Genomic DNA, 19,149 nt, shown 5'->3' with positions numbered 1-19,149 from the left:
GGCTCATTCATAGAAAAGCATCAACCTACACAATGACGTGGGCGTGACGTCAGCGGGAAATTTAGGAACTGGCAGAGGCAGCTATTTATATCGCCGGGAGAGGAGCGGGGGGGGGGGGGGAAGAACAGTGCAATTGCGGGGGGGGGGGAGGAGGAGGAGGAGGAAGGATGGATGGATCCCAGCAGCCAACTAGCCAAAGAAAGCGACCGGCTGGCCAGGGGCGACCAAGTCGAAGCAGCAAATCAAGCCCCTCAAGGATGAGGTGGGGGCGGGCGGGGAGGGCAGCCTCTCAGGTTGGAGGGGGGGCTACCTATCTTCCTTTCTGGCTTCCCCCACCCCACCCGAGCCTAGCTGGGCAACCCAGTGCTGCCCAGAGGCACCCAAGGAAGGAGGTGTCTGTGGCCCTTTCCTCACTCATGTGGGCCACAAAATAGAACCTCCATCTTTAAGAATAGTCTATCTGCAGAAGAGGTTCATCTCTCACCAGAATTTCCTGCCTCCTCTGTGATAGCAGAGCACGGCTTCCCAACTTCCACTCCCCCTGGCATCCTAGAAAAGGTTGCTCACTCAGGATAGGACTGGCAGGAACTGAGAGCGTTTTAAGTGTGATCTGACCACAGTTTTTAAAAATCTTTTTTGGTGGCCAGCAAAGACTTCTCCTCCATTGCCCTGGGCTTGTCCACATGCTGTGGATAAGAAACATCCCTACATTCTTCTTCATTTAAGGATTTATTTGTCCTGTGGTACAGAACTGAGTTCGTGTTAGCCAGAGCATTGATCCTCTATTCTGCCTTCCTTTAAAAAGCTGAAGGGAATGTCAGAAACCATCAACAACAATATCAGGATTCAAAGAGTCACGTTTTAATCACTGCTCTTGATGTTTTATGGCAAAGTTTCCCCTTTGGGGTGGGGGGTGGGGGAACCAAGAGTTTCTGAACTAAAGGATGGTCAAGTATCATGAAAGAGAGGAAAGGTAGCCTCAAGTCATCCTAAAGTCAAAACCCACAATGCGGCTGTGGGTGGCAGCAAATTCCCTATATTAATTTATTTAAATCTATCCTCGTTGTGGGAGGGGAATACATTGTTTCTCTGACCTCTTGCTGGTAATCAATTTCAGATTTATCATCACACGAGTGGGGGGGGGGAGATTTCCCTTCATCGGCTTTTCCCATAATTCACAAGCTTATTAATATCCCTAACCCAGTCCTAATTATCTACCCATCATCCTCTGCCCTCCCGTTCCATCCCCAGGACAGGTAAAATGGATCAGCCAGGGCTGGCTTTTAAGCTGGACTGTGTTTCGTCTCCTCCAGAAAAACTGGGATCGGCTCGGAAAAGTGTTTTAAATCAAGGATGGGGAGGCTTTGACTTTCCAGATGTTATCCCATAATAACCCCTGACCTTTCGGCGTTCCTAAGGCTGAAAGGTTTTAAAGAATTCCCCACCTGGGCCTTCAGCGTAGCCGCATCAGTTTTTAGGATAAGCATGGCGGTACAGAGGGATTCATCCAGGCCTCACTGGGAAAAAAAAAGTGTCATTTGGGGAAGGAAATGATGGGATCCTGGGACCTTTTAGCCTCGCCCAGCGCCTGCCTCCATCCTCGAATCCAGTTCTGTTGGCCCCACTCTGGCCCTGTTGCGAAGCAGGAGAACCTGCCCACAGGCAGCATCTATGTCGTAGGATGGACTGCTGCCTTGCCTGACTCCTGGGGCTCCCTTTGAAGACTGGCAGGATCTCTGTTTCCAAGCAGAGCGAGGTTTGTTCTAACCCCCCCTCCTCACATTAGAAAAGTAAAGAGCCCCCCCTCCTTTCAACCAACCCATCACCCTGCCAAGTCCTCCAGCCAAAGTTTTCCTTGCCTCGTGGGGCTCTGAAGTGCTTTGTAACTAAGTCGCATTATGTGGGTGGCAACCAGCCTCATTATCTCTCAGCAGAATGCAGGGTCCAGAGCCGTGCGCATGTGCGGAGATTGTGGGGGGGGGGGGGAGGCGTGCGCAGATGGCCTTGACAAGAAGCCTGGCATTCTCCAGCAACCGCTCAGGAGTACCTGCTGAAGGAGGGACCGGGGGGGGCGCGGAGGGCAGGGGGGGAGACTCAAACCCAGAGCCTCCCTGGAAGGAGCCTGCCGGGCGGCCTGTCCCTGGGCGGGCACCCCCTTCGCACCCAAGGGAGGCTTGTTCCCCTTTTACAGACAGGGATGGGTGCTTCCCCCCCCCCAAGCACCTTCCCTCATCCAGGGGTTGGTGTTGTTTTTTTTAAAAAAGCAAAATAAACATTTGATCTTTTTCTCAGTGACACATCCAATTGATTTTATTTCTGCCCTGCCACCGAATCCAGAAAGATATTTACGACCATTTATGCAAAATGATAACTTTTCCCAGGTTGAGGGGAGAGGAAGCAGGAGGGACATGACCCCCCCCTCTTAAGAAGAAGCCCCCACCCTGCCAGGAATTTGCACCTTCCTAAAGTGGTTCTTTCACCTGGCACTGGAATCGAATCCCCGTGAGGACCAGGGCCCAGGGCGGGTAGGGTTTCCTCTGCCCTCCGCAGCTCATGGGGTGTCTTTTGAAGGCAGCCAGCCGGAGGACAGGAGGGGTTCGTCTGGAGCCGGCTTTTGTCCAAACCTATACAGTGGATTTCACACCAAACGGGTTGGGGGGGGTGTAGGCTAGATGACCACCCAGGCCCCATTTTTAATTCTGACCTGTGGCTTTGCCTAAAATTCTCCCAGCTACACACAAATGGCTTGACTCAAACACAGATCCCTCCAAGACAGCCAAAACAAATCAGGAAAAGTTTGTGTGTCTGTGGAAGGTAGCCCCCCCCCCTCCAAGTCTTGACGCCCCCCAATAACTGCACAACACTTCACGCTTAGTTGCAGTAAATGGAAGCCTAAACTTTATTAAGTTCCAAAGCAACAAATGGTCGTGAGAAATACGGCCATTCTCTGTTTCTTTTCATTTGCTACCAGGTTTTCCCATGGAAAGTAAGGAGTTGGCGGCTGATTATATATGGTCTCAGCAGCAGACCTTGGAAAAGTTACCTCCCCCCCCCCCAAAAAAAGAGGCCATCACCGAAACTGTTGTAATCTAAGAGATGCAGCTTCTTCTAAACTGTGCCGGGCATGGCTTATTTTGGGCATCCTCCTGATTCGGATTACAGTGCCCATAATCCACCCACCCAGATGTTGAATTATGCTGCCCACACACCTGGAGGACACCTGCCATAAGGGTGTGTGTGTGTGCATGTGCGTGCGTGTGTGTGTGTGTGTGTGAGAGAGAGAGAGAGAGAGAGAGAGAGAGAGAGGCTGTCCTGCTCTTCCTGGGGGTGTCTCTCAGGTCAAGCAGGCCTTCACCCCCCTCACGAATAGGCAGGAAGTTATCAATCTTTTTTTTTAAAAAAATATTGTCCTATTTTTACCTCCAAGAATGCATGGGGGGGGAAATTAGGGACATAGGTTCTTCTGACTTGACTGGTGGAGTAATATTGTGGTCTGAGCACCCTCTGTCTTCATCTGGGGGAGCAAGGGCCCCCCTCATTCACTGCTCTGCCTCAAAGTCTTGGGTTCAAATTCCTACTTGGCCACAAAACTCACTGAGGAACATGAGGCTGGACTCTTTTTTTGGGGGGGGGGCTTCAGGCTAGTCTACTAGTCTGTGACCTGTGGCACTCCCCCCCCCACGCCCCCACCCCCGGGGCCAGCAGGGGCAAGGGGAGGGCCCCTTCCCTTGGGATCTTGGCCTCTCTTAGCCAGGGGCTCCTTGGGGAGGGGGCGCCCTCTTGGCGAGCCAAGGTGGCCGCCCCCCCAGAGTCCCCTTTCCCCAACTCAGGGAGAGGATCCTTTCTGGGGAAGGAGGGCCCGATCCCACAGCATCCAAAGCCGATCAAAGGTGCTTCTGGGTGGCCGCGGGGGGGGGGAGTAAATAAATTAACGGCTTTCGTCACGGCTCCTCGTTCCTCCGCGCACGCGTTTGGGTCTTCAGACGCACGGCAAGAAAAGGGGGGGATTGGGGCCCTTGAGGTGCGGGGGTTGGATGAGGGGGAGGCAGGAATTCCGGCCCCTTCCAGACACAACAGCCGCTCCTCCTCCTTCCACCGAGAGGGAAGCAGGGTCCCAATCCGACACACACGCCGGGGCTCCGCGGGGAAGTTTGCCCGCGATCCTCTCCTGCGCGCTTTCCCGGGAGAAAAACACAAGGATTGAGTCCCATCGGCCGCACCTGCGCCCGGTGGGGGAAGAAGGGGGGGGGTTACACCAGATGCGCAACGACCCTTCCGGCCAGCCCAGAAATGTCTTCTCGGGAGTAAACTTGCAACTTGCTTGCCTGGCTCCGGGAGGAGCGCGGTCGTCCTCCGCGAAAAACCCCTGGAGGGCGCTAGTCCGCATGAAGGCGAGCCTGACGCCGGAGCCGTCCGCACGAGAGAGGCAGAAAAAGCGCCCCCCCCCCAGCCCTGCAAATTCGGGGAGAAGGAGGGGGGTAGATTAGTAGGGAGGGGGGGCGGGCAGGCGTCTCAACCCACCCGAACCTAACCCCCTCCACCCCCACCTCGACCTTTCTCTCCCTCGCTTTGCTCCTGCATCCCCAGGGGCCCCCACCCGGCCCAGGGGATATGGACCACCTCTCCCATCCCTCTCCGACACGCAGGCAGGGGGTAATGGGCTCTGGAGTCCCTCTCCCGACCTGGAAGGCTCTGGGCGGTTGGAATAATCACCCCCTTTTCTCTCCTCGCTCCCCCCCCCCCGGTTTCTCTCTCTTTCTCTCTCTCTCCCCCCCACCTTCTGTTGTGGTGTGTGTGTGTGTGTGTGTGTGCGCTCCCCCCCCCCCCAAATCCACTCTGTTCCCCTGACCTCATGTTGTGCCCTGGAAGAGCATCATCCTGGTTCCCATGGCAACCGAGGAGGGAGGCTGCGCTGCGGATGCGGCTCAGAGAGAGGCTGGCAAGAGGCAGCCCCGCCGAGCGGAGGGGAGAGGGGGGAGAGGGGGGGAGAGCCCCACCTGAGCCTCGGGGTGGGCTGTCCGGCTGGGATTCCGTGCTAGTCTCCTCGCCTGGATGAATTCATTTTTTGGGGGGGGGTCGGGTCCCTCTCCCCCTTCCACGTCGCCCCTCCCCCGCCCGGAACCGCGGAAGGTTCGAGTGTGCCTCGTTCACGCACCGGAACTGCCGCATCGCCAGGAAAGGGGGGGGCCGCGAGAGTCTGGAAAAACATGAATGAACGAAAGCGCCTGAAGGGGGGGAGGGGGGAGGGGGGTGGGGGAGCAAACAAGCAGGCAGGCAGGCACGCGGGCGGAGGGGGGGGCTGCTTCCTTTAGTCACGTTCCCCTCCCTCCCCCGACCCAAATCGCATCATCTCTCCTGGGGTTCATTTCCACTCAGCCGCAGCCCAGCTTCCCCCGGAGGGCTCCGTCATGGCCCGCAGGGAGGGCGAAAAGGCTCCTGAGCATGGAAGGAGCGCCAGCAGATTTTTGGGGGTGGGTGGGTGGGTGGTATAGGGAGACAAGCCCCCCCCCCCGAACAAGACCTTTCCCACACACCCCTCCGACCTGCCTCGCCTCTGCCTTCCCAGGACCGGAGGAGCTGGCGAGGAAGTTGCTTGTCGTTACTTCTTAGGCTTCCAAAAGAATTCGGGGCTGAGCTGTGGAATAACGAGATACACCGTTAACTGTAACAAGCGAAAAACAGCCCCCCCTGCTGGTGAGAACAAGCACTGTTTCAAAGTTACTTCCCAAATATTCATTTTAAAGGAATTTTGTAGACACGTTTTAAGTAGAATGTTGGACGTCCTTAGGCCTCTCTGTCTTATCAATGCGACCAGGTCTTTCCCCCTCAAACAAACAAACACACACACACACACACACACACACACACACAGAGAGAGAGAGAGAGAGAGAGAGAGAGAGAGAGAGCAATCAATAACAGAAAGCAAGGCTCAGGGAGGGAACAGAGGGACAGGAGATAGTAGCCACAATTAGTAAAGACAGCTACGTTTCTTTTCAGACACTGACCGGGAATTACTGTAGAAGAAATTATTCTCTAGAAGTAATTTAATTTAATTTCCCAAGAGCGAAACAGGGGGCTAATTTTTTCTCACTGTCTCTCCCTGGGTCTTCACAAGCCCCCCTTCCCCAACAGACCAATCAAAACTTATTAGAGGCTTTTTTAGGCCTTTTGGACTGAAATTTCCAGGACCATATTATTATTATTTTTAAATGCCATTATCTTTATCCATCTTGACCTGTTTCACTTCATTTTTAAGGAATGGGGAACCAACAGCAACTTAAAGAGACCCACAAAGCGTCCTGCCCAAAATGAGGAGCTCAGCAGGTAACTGATTACTTTTCAGGAGGGTGTTGCAATGGGTTACACGCCACCAATTACTTTTTTAAAAAGTGACTGTTCAAGTTCTCCATTGCTGCTGTAACCCAGATCAGCAAACTGGGCTCCTCTTTAGGAGGTGTAAGAGTCCACCCCTCCCCCACCCCAAAAAGTAACTTTCCCAACCTCTGGTAGGAACTGATGCAACAGACAGGCGGATTGGGTTGCAGGGGGTGCCAAAGGCTCGGTAAGGAGCAAAAGAGAAGAGGCGCGGAGGCCCAGGCCTGCGTGAAGGCCCCGCTCCCAGCGCCTGCTGCCTGCAAAGGGCTCTCTCCCAGCAGTAAACGGGGAATGCACTCTGCACGTGCTCAGAGGGTGCCCTGTTCTCCCTCTTTCCAGACTTCCACGGTCGCCTGGGGCCACCCTGCCCTCCCTCTCCCTTTGTCTAATGAAACAGATCTCCTCCCCATTATCGTCTCCCCCCAGTTCAACGTCCCCCCCCAAAAAAGGGGTAAGAGCGCCCACCCCCACCGTAGCATCCTCCGGGTGCCCGGAGTCCCACCCCCAGTTCATATGGGTGCGTGTGTGCCTACTGGCACCCCGGGCGGGGGGGGGAGGCACCCCCTTCATTCCCCGCCCCCCCTGCCCCCTCTCGCAGCCCCCGATGCCCCCACCCGCACCCCCGATGCCGCCATCGCCTCCGTCACCGGCCGGCCCGCGTCAGCAGCATGTGCTGCCCTCCGGTGGCCGCGGGGAGGTACTGCAGGCGCTGCTGGGCGCTCTCGTCGTGACGCAGACGCGGGACCGGGCTTGCAGACCTGCGGGCACCCCGCCGGGGGGGGGCAAGGGAGGAGGGCGCCGAGCCCCACACGGGGGGGAGAGGGAAGGAGGGAGCAGGCTCTGCCCCCCCCGCCTCCCCCAGACGCCACGGCGACGAAGCGCCAGCCTTTTTTCGGGTTCGCGCCCGTCTTCATTCCTCCACTCGTCACACCTTGGGGGACTTACTGCTAGGGGAACTCCAAAGCCCATCATCCCCGCAGCTGGGTAGCCCACCCAGTGCCCAGGCGGTTTTGCGAACCGCAGGCCTCGGAAGCTCCGCGGTTCGTTTCCCGTCTTAGCTTCGGGCTTCGTCTTCTTTCCTGGCCGGTTGCGCGCCCGAACCTGATGATTCTTCCAGGGGGTTCCCCCTCCTTCTTTTCTTTCCGTTCACAACAGCAACCCTGCGAGGTAGGTCGCACGAGAGAAGTGTGCGCTTCGAGGAAAACACGGTCCGAGTTACTTACGCGGGGCACCCCGGGTGGGTGGGTGCCTGGGTAGGTGGGGAACCGCCCCGAAAAACACTTGCAGAGCAACAAAGTTCTTTTCACCGGCGGGGGGGGTTTCCGTCCTCCTTCTGCCCCCCCCCGGCCCGCTTCCCCCCAAAGTCTGCCGTTGCTGCAGAAGTTTGGCGAAGACGGCAAATCCCGAGAAGGGAGCGAAAGTCCAGGCCTGGGGGGACGGGAAGGGAGGGGGGAGCTGCTGCTCTGGGCACCGTCCAGAAAGTGGCCCCGCAAGGGCTAGCCCCCCCCCCACACACACGCACCCCCCCCCCCCACGCACCCGCACCCGCAGCTGCCTGCCTGCTCGGTGGCCGGCGGGGAGCCTTCAAGGCCCAGGGCTTGGTGCCGGGAGCCAGAAGGCGCTCTTAATCGAAGCCAGGTGCCGTTGGCCTGGGGGCTTTTGTGCGTGTGTGCGTGTGTGGGGGGGGGGAGAGAGAGAGCGTGTGTGTCTGTATGTTTTGGGGGGGGGAAGAAGCTCAGAAACCGGGCCTTGCACCCTGTCCAAAGAGCAAACCGGATGAGCCCACTTGGCCGGAGCATGCGCCAAAACCACAGCTGGGGGTGGGGGGGGAAGAGGGGTGCCGCCTCCCTCTCCGTCCTGCTGGCATCTGGCCTGGGCTTTGATTAATCGTGAGGAGGGGGCGCAGGCAGCCGCAACAGGAGGAGGAAGAGGGGGAAGAGGGGGAGGCACCGCTCTGGCCCAGACCTCCCCACTGAGCCGATGAGTTCACCAGATCCGGCCCCAGAATGTGTGTGTGCGGAACACGTCCCAGGAACGGGGGTACCCTTTCCGGGCACCTCAGCGGCTGTGCCTGGATCGGACCCCTGAGAGCCCCCCCCCCCGTGGGCGGCCTTTCGGGGGGGGGGGGGTGAGGCGTGCCCACGGCCTCTTCCTCTGGCCCCCTAACGGAGACGACCCCTGGGGTTCTTCTGGTCTCATTGCTGGTGGCCCAGATTTTGGGGAGGGGGGCCTGGCGGGGGGGGGGGGGTTCAGCTCTACTCCCATCCTTCCCGATTCCTACACGTGGCCGGCAGAAGGGCTGATAGCGGGGAGGGTGTCCCAGGTACGGGGAGGTATTCAAGCTGGCCCTGCAGGATCAAAACTTTGGCCTGGAGGGAGGGAGTCCCTGGGGCAGCCCAAGGGGTCCAGGGCGCACCCTCGGGGGGACCCCAAGCTTATGTGGGGGGGACACAGAGGCTGGGTGTCCAGGTAGGAACTGGAGATGTGGAAGGGATTACCTGGCTCCTCCCCATGCCCTGTCTTTTGGCGGGGGTGTCAGGATGCAACCGCACCTGGTCCAGGAGGAGGTGCCTGGCCCGGCCTCTCGCTCTCCCACCGCCCTGCCCATGAAATGCCATTCTGGCCAAAGACCTCTTGGTCTTCCAACCCTTTCCCAGGGAATCGTTTTTTGGGTCTGTTGGCATGTTGTTTTTTTTAAACTTAGGATCCTGTCCGAATCCTTACAGAGAATTCGGCTCCATGGGTCACCCTGCACGTAGCACCCCTTTTATCCTGACGGGGCCCCTCCCGAGGCACAACTTGGCCCCCAGCTTCCCCCCTCCCAGCCTACCTTGACTGCTTCTCCTGCCTTTCCAACAGCATCCCCCCCCCCCCAATTCCTGAAGGCCAGCAGGCTTGTTTGCTTCCTCCCTGGTTGTCATAACAACCCTGCTCCTGCAGGAGCGGAGTGACTCACTAGGGCTGCCTGCCACCAGATCAAACCAGAGTCTTCTTCCCCAGGTATCCTGTGTTACCCTGAGATGGCCAAGCTGTCCCCCCCCCTGCATAGGACCTCCAATGGTGGAAGTCAAGGGTCATGCATCCAGACATGGCCAGAGAATTTGCCTGGGGGTGTGTGCTTCCCCCCCCCTGTCTCTTCTCCCCACTTCTCACTTGAGGGGAGTGGGGGGGAGGAGCCTTGGTGCACAGTGGCTCCCCTCCCTCCCCCACAGGGAGGCGGGCAGAAGGGGCAACCTGAGATGTCAATCAGCAGGCCCCTCTCTCCTGAAAGCCTCCGGGAGGCAGCTGTCTCCAGGTTGCTGGGAGGTGGTGGGGCGCACGCGGGGGGGGGGGGGTTACTTGTGATTTATATATAACAGACCCATAAATTACTCAGATGAGCCCTGGGGGAACCATTCCTCACACCAGCCGCCTGCAAAGCCCTGCCAGAAGCTTTCCAAGAATTTGTTTCCACAATTAGCTGAAGATGAGGCGAATATGAGTGGGGAGGGGGTGTTGGCGGGGGGGGGCAGGGGGAGAGGAGGTGTAGAGCTTGGCACATTTGCACACGGTCTCCCCTTCACTCCCGACAGGCCTGCCTTCGCGAAGCTCCGTAAGCCGGTTTGTTTCACACAGGAAAGCCGTCGGAGTTTGCAGGAGGCTCCTCTCCGTTTCCTTCGCTCATCCCCGGATGCATCTTGATATGGGGGGGGGGGGTTGGTGCATGAGCGGGGTGGGGTGGGTGGGGGGAGAGGGGTCTATTTGGCCCTGTCCTGAGTCAACAGGATTGGGTGTGCATGGAAGGTGGATTTCTTAGAACTGCAGAGCAGGAAGGGACCCTGTGGGGTCATCCAGTCCATCCCCTCTCCAGGAGGCACCGTGGGGGGAATCAAACTCCCAACGTCTGGCTCCACAGCCAAAGAACCAGGGAAACTGAGGCACTGCAGGCCAGATCCCTGCCACCCACCTGGCTCAGGGTCAGCGGTTCTGCAGGGTTTTGGACAAAGGCAAGACCTTCATGTTTTGAACCCATCTTGAGAAGACAAATAGTACATGGCAAAAAATAATAATAATAACGCTGGGGAAGGTGGGAGGCAGCAGGCCAAGAGGAAGGCAGAATGTGAGATGGATCGACTCAGTCAAGGAAGCCACAGGCTTGAGTTTGAAAGAGCTGATCAGGGGAACAGAACATTTCGGAGACGGCTCTTTTATAGGGCCACTAACTTCAGTCAAAAATGAATTGAGAGCAGATAACAGCCACGCCTAGAAGATGCCAGGGATCAGTGGCTGCTCTAACCACGGAGCAGAGTCCCCTCCTCTATGATCAGGAGAAATAGCCTTACACAAGTTCCTTGGTGGTTTGTTTTTTTTTTTAAAATTAACCCCAAGCAAGGCTGCCTCTAGATATGAGAGGGGGGGGACAGTGTTGTGCCATGGTTGCCCTCCTGGGATCAAGTTTCTGCCGCCCCCCCCTCATGAGTTCTTGGGCAGCCACCCGCTCTCCCCCTCGAAGCTAAACCTACCTCACAAGGTTCGGCGTTCTCCAAGCTTCTTCCTTCAAGGACAAAGGGGAACACCTTTGAGGAGCGGGCAAAGAGTTAAGTCGAATCCAGGAGATGCCGGGCACCCTCTCTGCAGGGCCGGCTTTCCCTCTCGAAGGCAGGCCCTGGCCACGCAAGACGAAAACAGCAGACCCTATGAAAGACCAAACATGTTAAAGCCAGGCAGTTCCTGGTCCCGCCCCTCAAACAGCCCCGGTGCCTTTAACCTCCGCCAAGCACCCACCCCCTGCAAGGTGGACAAGCGAGGTGGAAAAGGCCACGACCCGGGGATAGTGGGATCCTGGACACGTCCACATACGCACACCATGAATTGACAGCCACTGAGCTTCCAGTGTGGCCCAGCCTGGGAGCCGAGACTCCTCCTCCGAGGGAAACCGAAGCCAGAAGATGCTCAGCTCCAACAAACAGAGAAATTCTCCTTCTATCACCTGGGGCTGAATCAGGATGGAGGTCTCTTATCCTGCGGCAGGTTTGACTCAGCTTGTTCAGTGTGAATGTTGACACAACCGCCTTGGAAATTAGGAGGACAGGCGAGATCCTCGCTCGCTTTCCTTCCTATCCAACCTGTGCGGATGGGAACAGGGACTCGCTCTCTTTTGGGGATGATCCCCACCCCCACCCCGAGGGCCTGGAGGTTCCTGGGAGCTTCACCACCCCCCCCCCCCGTTTTTTGCTTCATGGTCCGCAGACCCTGTGAGCATTTGCAGGCCAAAGACCTAAGAATTTGGGAACCTAAATTGCTGAGAATAATTAAATTATACAATCCGGTGCCAGAAGAGGGTGCTACAAATTATGTCCTTAATACAATGAATACACATGCCGTCTTATGAGGGCCTGGCCCTCCCTTGCCCTGCCCCAGATTCGCCTTTTTCGGCATCTGTGGGGGCAGTGGCTTGGAACAAATCCCCACTGGCTACAGGGGTCCTTAAAATGTTTTTACTCCACCTTTCTCCTAAAAAAGGACCCGAGGTGGCTCACACCATTAATGCCACACACATTCCTATGCCTTTTGGAAAGAAATTTCATTATTTTAATGACTAGATGAATCAGAGTTTGAATTAATTTATTGGATTACTTTATTGGACTCCCAGCATGGTCCTTGTAATTAAAACCGTAAACCGTCGAGCCTACAAGGAGCCAGAAACCTCTCGTCTCCTCGTGACCTGCCAGAAGCGCTCCTGCTACGGGTGGGGAAACTGAACCCGGCCTTTGCTACCTCACAGGGCGGTTGTGTGACTTTCAAGGGTGATTTGGGGGGGGGAGGGTCAAGTGCGCCACCTCCTGGAAAAGCAGGTCATAAAAGCTGTTAAGAAATAGGAACAAAACCCAGCATCCCCTTTTTCCTGAGGAAAAGGACTCATTCTCCCATCATTCTCAGGGTGATTTTGAAGGTCACAAGTTTAGGTTCAAAGGGCATGTGGACTGATCCAGGTCTGAGGGCACGGAGGGAGCAAGGAAGCGAAAGAGGCTGCCTGGTCTTGAGAAGGCCAGGCCTTTGCACCTTCGACTGCGCAAAGGAGGCCAGTTCCTGATGACTTTGGCCGAAGGATCCTCTCTTTAAAAAGTGCTGACAAGAACCCTTCACCCTCTCGTGGATGATTTGCGTTGCCTGTGGACCAGCTCCTCTGAGGCTGGATTAGAACACCAGTAAAGGTGGGCTGGACCGACCGAAAGAGGCAGCTGGACTCGCACTTTTCCACCAGGGACCCTAGAGGGCGCCTGTGAGCGGGATGACCTTTTCATGGGAGGGGGTGGGGGGGTGTTGGAGGGATTCCCCACAGGTTGCAAGGCTGCTGCTCTCCACGGAGGCAGCTGGTGCTGAGGCCCACCGACACGCAGGCAAGCAGAGTTCCCTGGGAAAAGAGAGAGGAAAAAAGCTGGAGGGCAACCACAGAGAGAGGGAGGGAGGGAGGGAGGGAGGGAGATCATGTCTACCAGCAGCATCCTCCTTTGGGTGCCAGCTTCACCTCCTTCCTCGCCCAATCCCACAGCAAGAGGGTTTTAACCCAGGGCCTCAATCCTGACCCCTGAACTCCCCACCCCACCCCCCTCCAACAGCAATCCTGTTTTGGGCAGGCAGGGGAAAAAATAACATTCACAAGCATTTTCTGCTGAGCATTTTCCTTCAAAAAGAGGCTCAAAGATTCAGGGTGTCTGTTTACAAAGGATGGCTATCCAAAAATAATAAAATAATAAACTGGGAGCACCCACAGACCTTTCGAAGCCATTGTTCCACTGGAAGGAAAGTTAGGGAGCAGAAGGGACGAGAGAAGGCTGAGGGTTTCTTAATGGCTCTGAGGAATGGTGGAGAAAGAGAACTTCCTGCCTCCATGGCAGTCTATCCAGTCTATCCACTCTACCAGAGTACGGCACTTACCTTCCAGGGATTGGGTGCGTGTGGACTCTCTGATGCACCCCTTTGGCCTCTGCAGAGGTAAAGCGACTTTGACCCTTCAGATTTGGGGGGGGGGAACTACAATGTCCATCAGCCCTAGCCAGCCAGTCATGAGGAGGGTGGGGGTGGCTCTCCTTCCACCGGCCTTGGAGGATAACTCCACATCTTTCTAAACTGTTCGGCAATGGAGGCAACAGGGAGGCACAGAGGTCCTCAGCTTGAAAAACACTGCCATTTACCCACTCTCAGAGGAATCACATTTAAAAAGGGGGGAACCATTTCCATATTTCTCCAAAGGGCCCAGAAATGCAGAGCCACGGCTGGCTCTCTTTAATCCCAATTATAAACCAGACACTCTCGTTTTGATCAGAAGCAAAGCCTCAGACCTTCAGCTCAGGCCTCAAAATCTGAGCACACTTCCCCCCCCCCCACTTGTTCCTTCATTAAGAGGCGGTCTCTGACACTTAACGATGCAAACATAAACTAAGAGGCACAGCAGAATTTGGCCCCTGGCTGCCTTTCCATTTCTGGTTCCCAGCTGGGCCCAAGTACAGTACCAGCCCCTCAACAACATGTAAAATACACCTTCATGTTCATCATGACAAAGAGCCTTGTGATAATTCAGTGGCTGGCGTAATTTGTTGTGGTGGAACTTTTCTTGAACTACAGCTGGCTTTGTTAAAGGCCCAGAATTTTAGGTGTAAATTGGGGCCCCCTGTACCTGAGCCGAGGAAGCTCCCTCCCCACAGCCCTACACCGTGAGAAATGCCTTCATCTTCTGCATACCACAGAACACTTGGTCATATCTGGCACACCAGACGCACATGACCATCACCCCTCTCGGAAAACATTTTAAAATATGACAGACCCTTGATATTAAAGGTGGCTGGGTCTCCTCCCAGAAGTGCCTATGCCCCCCCCCAATAAATATCGCTCCAGCTGCACCGACTGAGGCAAGCCGGGGCACTACTGACCCCTGCCCGCCCCAGGGTCTGCTGGGGGGGGGCGCATGCTGCGGTGAAGCCCCCTCTGCCCCCTCCAACCCCCCAGGCTGTTCCAGAGCCCCCCCCCGGTTGCTTTCAGACCTTCGCTTAGCCTGGTTTTCAACCCTGTCATTGGGTTTCACCTCTGATTCTCTCTTTGCTTTTTCTCTCGTCCTGCATTCGCTGGCTGAAATCCAGCAGCAAGTTGCAACCAGAGTAGACCCATTGAACCAGTGGAACTGGCCGAGGAGCTGACTCACCAGATCCCCACTGATTCAATGGGTCTTCTCTACTGTGATGTACCACTGGGTTACATGCATTGCTTTCTCTTTCTCTCTCTCCACGCAGAAAGACAGATGCACGCAGAATATTTATATTCTTTACGTTTCGTATAGCCACAAAATATTCTCTCTCTGTAGTATTTTGTGGTTCTAGTACATAAGAGTACCTATGTAACATATATCCATATATGGAAAAATGTGTGTTATACACATTTAATACTCTCTCTGAGACACGCATGCATGTAACAATATAATTTTCTAGTTACAGCATATTCTGGGGTACTTTCCCAGTCTCTTCTACTGGGGGGGGGTGCCCAGAGACCACCGTGCCACTTGCCCAAGGCCACACAGGCTGGCTCTACTCACAAGGAGGCCCAGAATCAGACCCTCAACCTCTCGCTCCACCGCCCAGATACCTCAACCGCACTGAGCAATTCAGCCAGCTATGAATTACGACGCTGCATGCTATAGATAGTACTCTGCCTATATTATTAGATGTGTTTGCAAGCACGTCTATTTCCTCTATTAATAATATATCAATAGAGAAATATCTATTAAAATATTATAACATATTATACTATGATATGTACATAACATTATATGTACAATAAATGCATACAATATAAAACATTATATATATTTTATATGAACAATATTGGGTACGTTAGTGCATGCAAAATATTGTATAATAAACCTATACAGTTCTCTCTCTCTCTCTCAGTCTCTTTTTCCTTACACATCCGATACCTTGGAGGGAACGGTCCTTATCTAGTTTTCCGAAATGCGGGAAAAGAAATAACAAAAGAAAGGAAAATGAGAAATAAAAAGGAGGAAGGGAGGAGGATGGAGGAACTTGCTCTGACCCCTGCTTTATGGGGCTGGGGGTGGCGGGGGCCGGGTGCTCCTTTTACTCCCCCCCCAGCCCCCTCCGCCCTCGCGCCTTCTTATTTTAAAAAATCTGTTGTTTTTAAACTCTCGGGTGGGATTTCCAACGCTGATTTCGCTTTGAGGCCGGTTTTGATTTGAACGGTTCTCACCAAGCCCCGGCTTTTGCTCCCGGGGGGGGGGGGTTTCCCTCCAATTGCCACCCAATTCTCTACTGAAACCTTAATTCTTTGTTAACGGTAACCGCGGGAGAGGATGTCAAACCCTTTCTGTTTTGGGGCGGGCGCGAGAAAACGCAACAAGGGAGAGCGAAATAAAATCGGTGGGTTTATGGGGGGGGGGGAAGAGAAAGGTACAGGGTGCCTCCCGGGATCCCTAATTCTCAGGCGGGCCCTTCGGAGCAAGAAGCGTTTTCCGACACAGACCCTCCCTCCGAAGTGACTCCGCTTTCGTTTCGTGGGATTGCCTTTTGAAGACGCTTCTCGAAGCTTCCCGGCGCTGCTTGGCCCAGGGGGAGGGGGGAAAAAAAAATAAGTTTTGCGCTAACCCAGCCGGGGGTTATCAAAATCAAGAATTGTTTTTTCGTTACTGAACGCTCTGAGGATCATTTTTACTATCGTTATTATTCTCCAAATCATTATCTTTCGTCTGGGCCGAATTGAGACTGCTTTGTAGCACTGAAAAACCGGGAAATAAATTTAAAACAACAACAAGAAAAAGCCGCGACGGTCATTACAATTCTAATTACTGTAATGAGAAAGTGGGGAAGCGGGGCACGGGCGCCTAGGTGGGCCGGGGTGGCCCCCCGCTGCCTTGGGCGGTCTTGGCTGGGGAGGCCGGAGGCCGAAAACGAAAGCGGCTCCGAGCGCCCCCCCGCCGCCGCGGCCTCCCTCCAGGCCAGGCGCTCCCGTCGCAACGGAGGAGGCGAGCGGGGCGGGGGGGGGAAAGGTTTCCCTTCGTCGCCCCCCCCCCTCCGTTGGGAGCAGATTTGGGTTTGTGTCCCACTGGCGCTCAGGCCCCGCCGGGACCGGCCCTTTCAGGAGGCAACGAAACCCCGGTTCGGTCCCGCTTCCGAAGCGCTTCGCGCACTCCGTTTCCGGACGCGTTGCCCCACTTTCTGAGAACTGAGCGAAAACCAGGTGGGCCCCTTCGGTCTCTCCTTTCTCTCCCTCTCTCTCTCTCTCACACACACACACACGCGAACACATTCTTCGCTTCCAACGCATTTGTTTCTTTGAATTACAGTCTTAAAAAGCCAAAAATATAGCCACCACCGAGGCTCTCCGGCCTCTCTCGCTGGAGGCTCCTTTCTCCCCCCCCCCCCCACTCCAGGCTCGAATCTCAACCAAATCCGGATTCCATTCGATCCGGAGGGAGAGAGAGAGCGAGAGAGCGAAAGGGGCCTGTTTTCCCCGACGTCCCCCCCCCAACTTGGTCGAACAAAGTGTCTCCGGGGGAGGGGGCGCAAACTAGGCAGCCCCTCCGGCCCCGAATCCAGGCACGGGGGCGGGTCGTATCAGAAGTCCCTCCGAATCAAGGGCTCCGAGAGAGCTCGGGCGGCCCAAGCCGGCGGCGCCCTTCGGGTTTGACTTATCCGTGTGGATGGGAAGAGCGCAAAAGGAGAGGAAAACCCGTCTCCCTCTTTCTCTCTTCCCTTCCATGGATCGGTCGGTTGCGCTTCTGCTGCCCTTGGCCTCGTCGGGTCTGGATCTCTCGCGGTGGCGCAAGGAACCCGTTTGGAAGCCGGCAGGAGCTCCCCCCCCCCAGACACAACCCCCCCGTAGGGAAGGGAAAGGCGAAATGGGGGGGAGGGAGGAGGAAAGAGGGGGTAGGAAAAGTGTGTGTGTGTGAGTGACAGAGAGAGAGAGAGAGGAAAGCAGGCAGGCAGGCTGAGCGAACGAGGAAATGTTCACTTAAGGAGAAACAGAAGGAAGTGAGGAGGGAGAGAACTGAAAAGGGGGGGGGGAGTAAAGATCCCGCCTGGAAACTTTATTATTCTTTAATTTTTTTTTCAAAAAAGAAAAGAACCTTTGCAAAGGTCTAGAAAAGAGGGAGGGGGAGATTCCGTTCTAGAAAAATATTGATAAATATATACATCTTTCTCTCTCTCTCTCACCAAAGCAGAGGCCAAATAAAACCCCCGGTTCTTTTCAGAGCACCGCAAAGCCTTTGCGTTGTTTTTTTTGGAGGAGCGCGGTTAGCCGAACGCCCGCCCGCCCCCCCCCCCGACACACACACTCTCATCCTCCACGGGGGATTCGGAGAACGAGAGAGGAGTGGAGGCTGTTCCGGGTCAGGCGCCGGGTGGTAAGCGAGACAATCCGGAGAGCTTTCGGAAGAAAGAGGAGAAAGTGGGAAGAAGAAAGACAGGAAAAGAGAGTAAGGTGGAAGGAAGGAAGGAAGGAAGGAAGGAAGGAAGGAAGGAAGGAAGGAAGGAAGGAAGGAAGGAAGGAAGGAAGGAAGGAAGGAAGGAGCAGCGAGAGAGAAGGAACAAAAGGGGAGAAGGTGAAAAAAGGAGGAGGAAGAAAAGGAGATTAAAAACAGGATCAGAAAAGAAAGAAGGAAAGGGGAAAGGAAGTTACAAGAGGGACAAAGGGAGGAAAGAAAGAGAGAAATTTTAAAAATGAAAGAGAAAGGAAGAGGAAAAAGCGGAGAGAGGGCGAAAGATGCAAAGACAGAAAGAAAAATCCCCCACCTTGGGGAGCCTTTCCTGCCCTCCTCCCTTCCCAATTTAGGACCTGTCACCAAACAAATGCAACGCGCTTTTTGAAACAGGGTCCGGTGAGGGAGGCGAGCCGACAACATCTCTGTTCTCCCCTCCGCGCGGCTGGGCTCGGACATTTCCCACCAGCGAGGAGGCTAATCGGGGGAGGGTGTCCAACGGGGGCCCCTTTTCCCGCTGCTGGAAGGACGGTCCCGTGCCCCCCCCCCCCGACCCCCAGCAGCCCACCTGAAGGAGCGCTCCCGGAGGGGCTGCTTCTCCGACGTTTTCCCGCTGTGCCCGCCAGGGGTCGCCTTCCCCCAGGCAGGAAGGTCGGGGCTGGGGGGCGGCATGGGGGGAGTGGGGGGGGTCGTGCGGGCCCCTTGGCGGGCGGTGGGGAGAGAGGTGGGGGAAGGTTACCTCGAGGGAGCCCGGGAGCCCCACGGGGGAGACCAGGTCGGAGAGACACAGCCCCGGAAGCGCCGGGCGCATCCCTTCGCATCCGAGCCCCCTTGGACACGGGGTGAGGGGGGGGGGGTCGGGAAAGGGCCCGGCCGAGAAGGGGGGAACCGGTGTCTGGAATCCGCCCCACCGCCCTGTCACCCCCCCCTCCGGCCCCAACTCCCCTGAGGCGCAACCCACCGCTCTGGTGAAGACGTCCTCCCTCGGCGACCGCTGAGCTGGTGGAGAGTCGTGGATGGGGACCGGGAGATCGGCGGCGGGTCAGCGCCCCTCTTTCCCCGCCTCCCCCCCCGGGGGGCACCCCTATCCAGAATCCTCCCGGCCCATCGGAGGTTCCGCAGGCGCGCTTCATCTCCGATCTCCCTCTGGGATGTCTGGAGCCGCAGGGGAGGTCTGGGGGTGCCCCTGCCGGGGCGCGCGCCTCGCCTCGCCTCGCCCTCCTCCGGCGAGGGGCCGGTCCAGCTACGCCCCCCTTTTTCCGGGCTGGGCTTCGGGGGGGGGTTCCCTCCTTCCTTCCTTCCTTCCT

General features: G+C 56.1%; 1 long non-coding RNA gene across 1 annotated transcript; it reads right to left on the bottom strand.

Moving 5' to 3' along the window:
* Nucleotides 1-5,222: 5,222 nt before the first annotated feature.
* Nucleotides 5,223-18,931, bottom strand: LOC110084254 (uncharacterized). Its single transcript, XR_013538042.1, has 4 exons — nucleotides 18,804-18,931; nucleotides 10,878-12,769; nucleotides 7,321-7,803; nucleotides 5,223-5,635 (listed from the first exon to the last, which is right to left on the bottom strand). It is a non-coding gene; the product is annotated as an uncharacterized LOC110084254 (long non-coding RNA).
* Nucleotides 18,932-19,149: the final 218 nt, after the last annotated feature.

Source organism: Pogona vitticeps, chromosome 7 (genome assembly GCF_051106095.1).
Source record: "Pogona vitticeps strain Pit_001003342236 chromosome 7, PviZW2.1, whole genome shotgun sequence".
NCBI lineage: Eukaryota > Metazoa > Chordata > Lepidosauria > Squamata > Agamidae > Pogona > Pogona vitticeps.
This window is presented reverse-complemented; position numbering and strand designations above follow the sequence as displayed.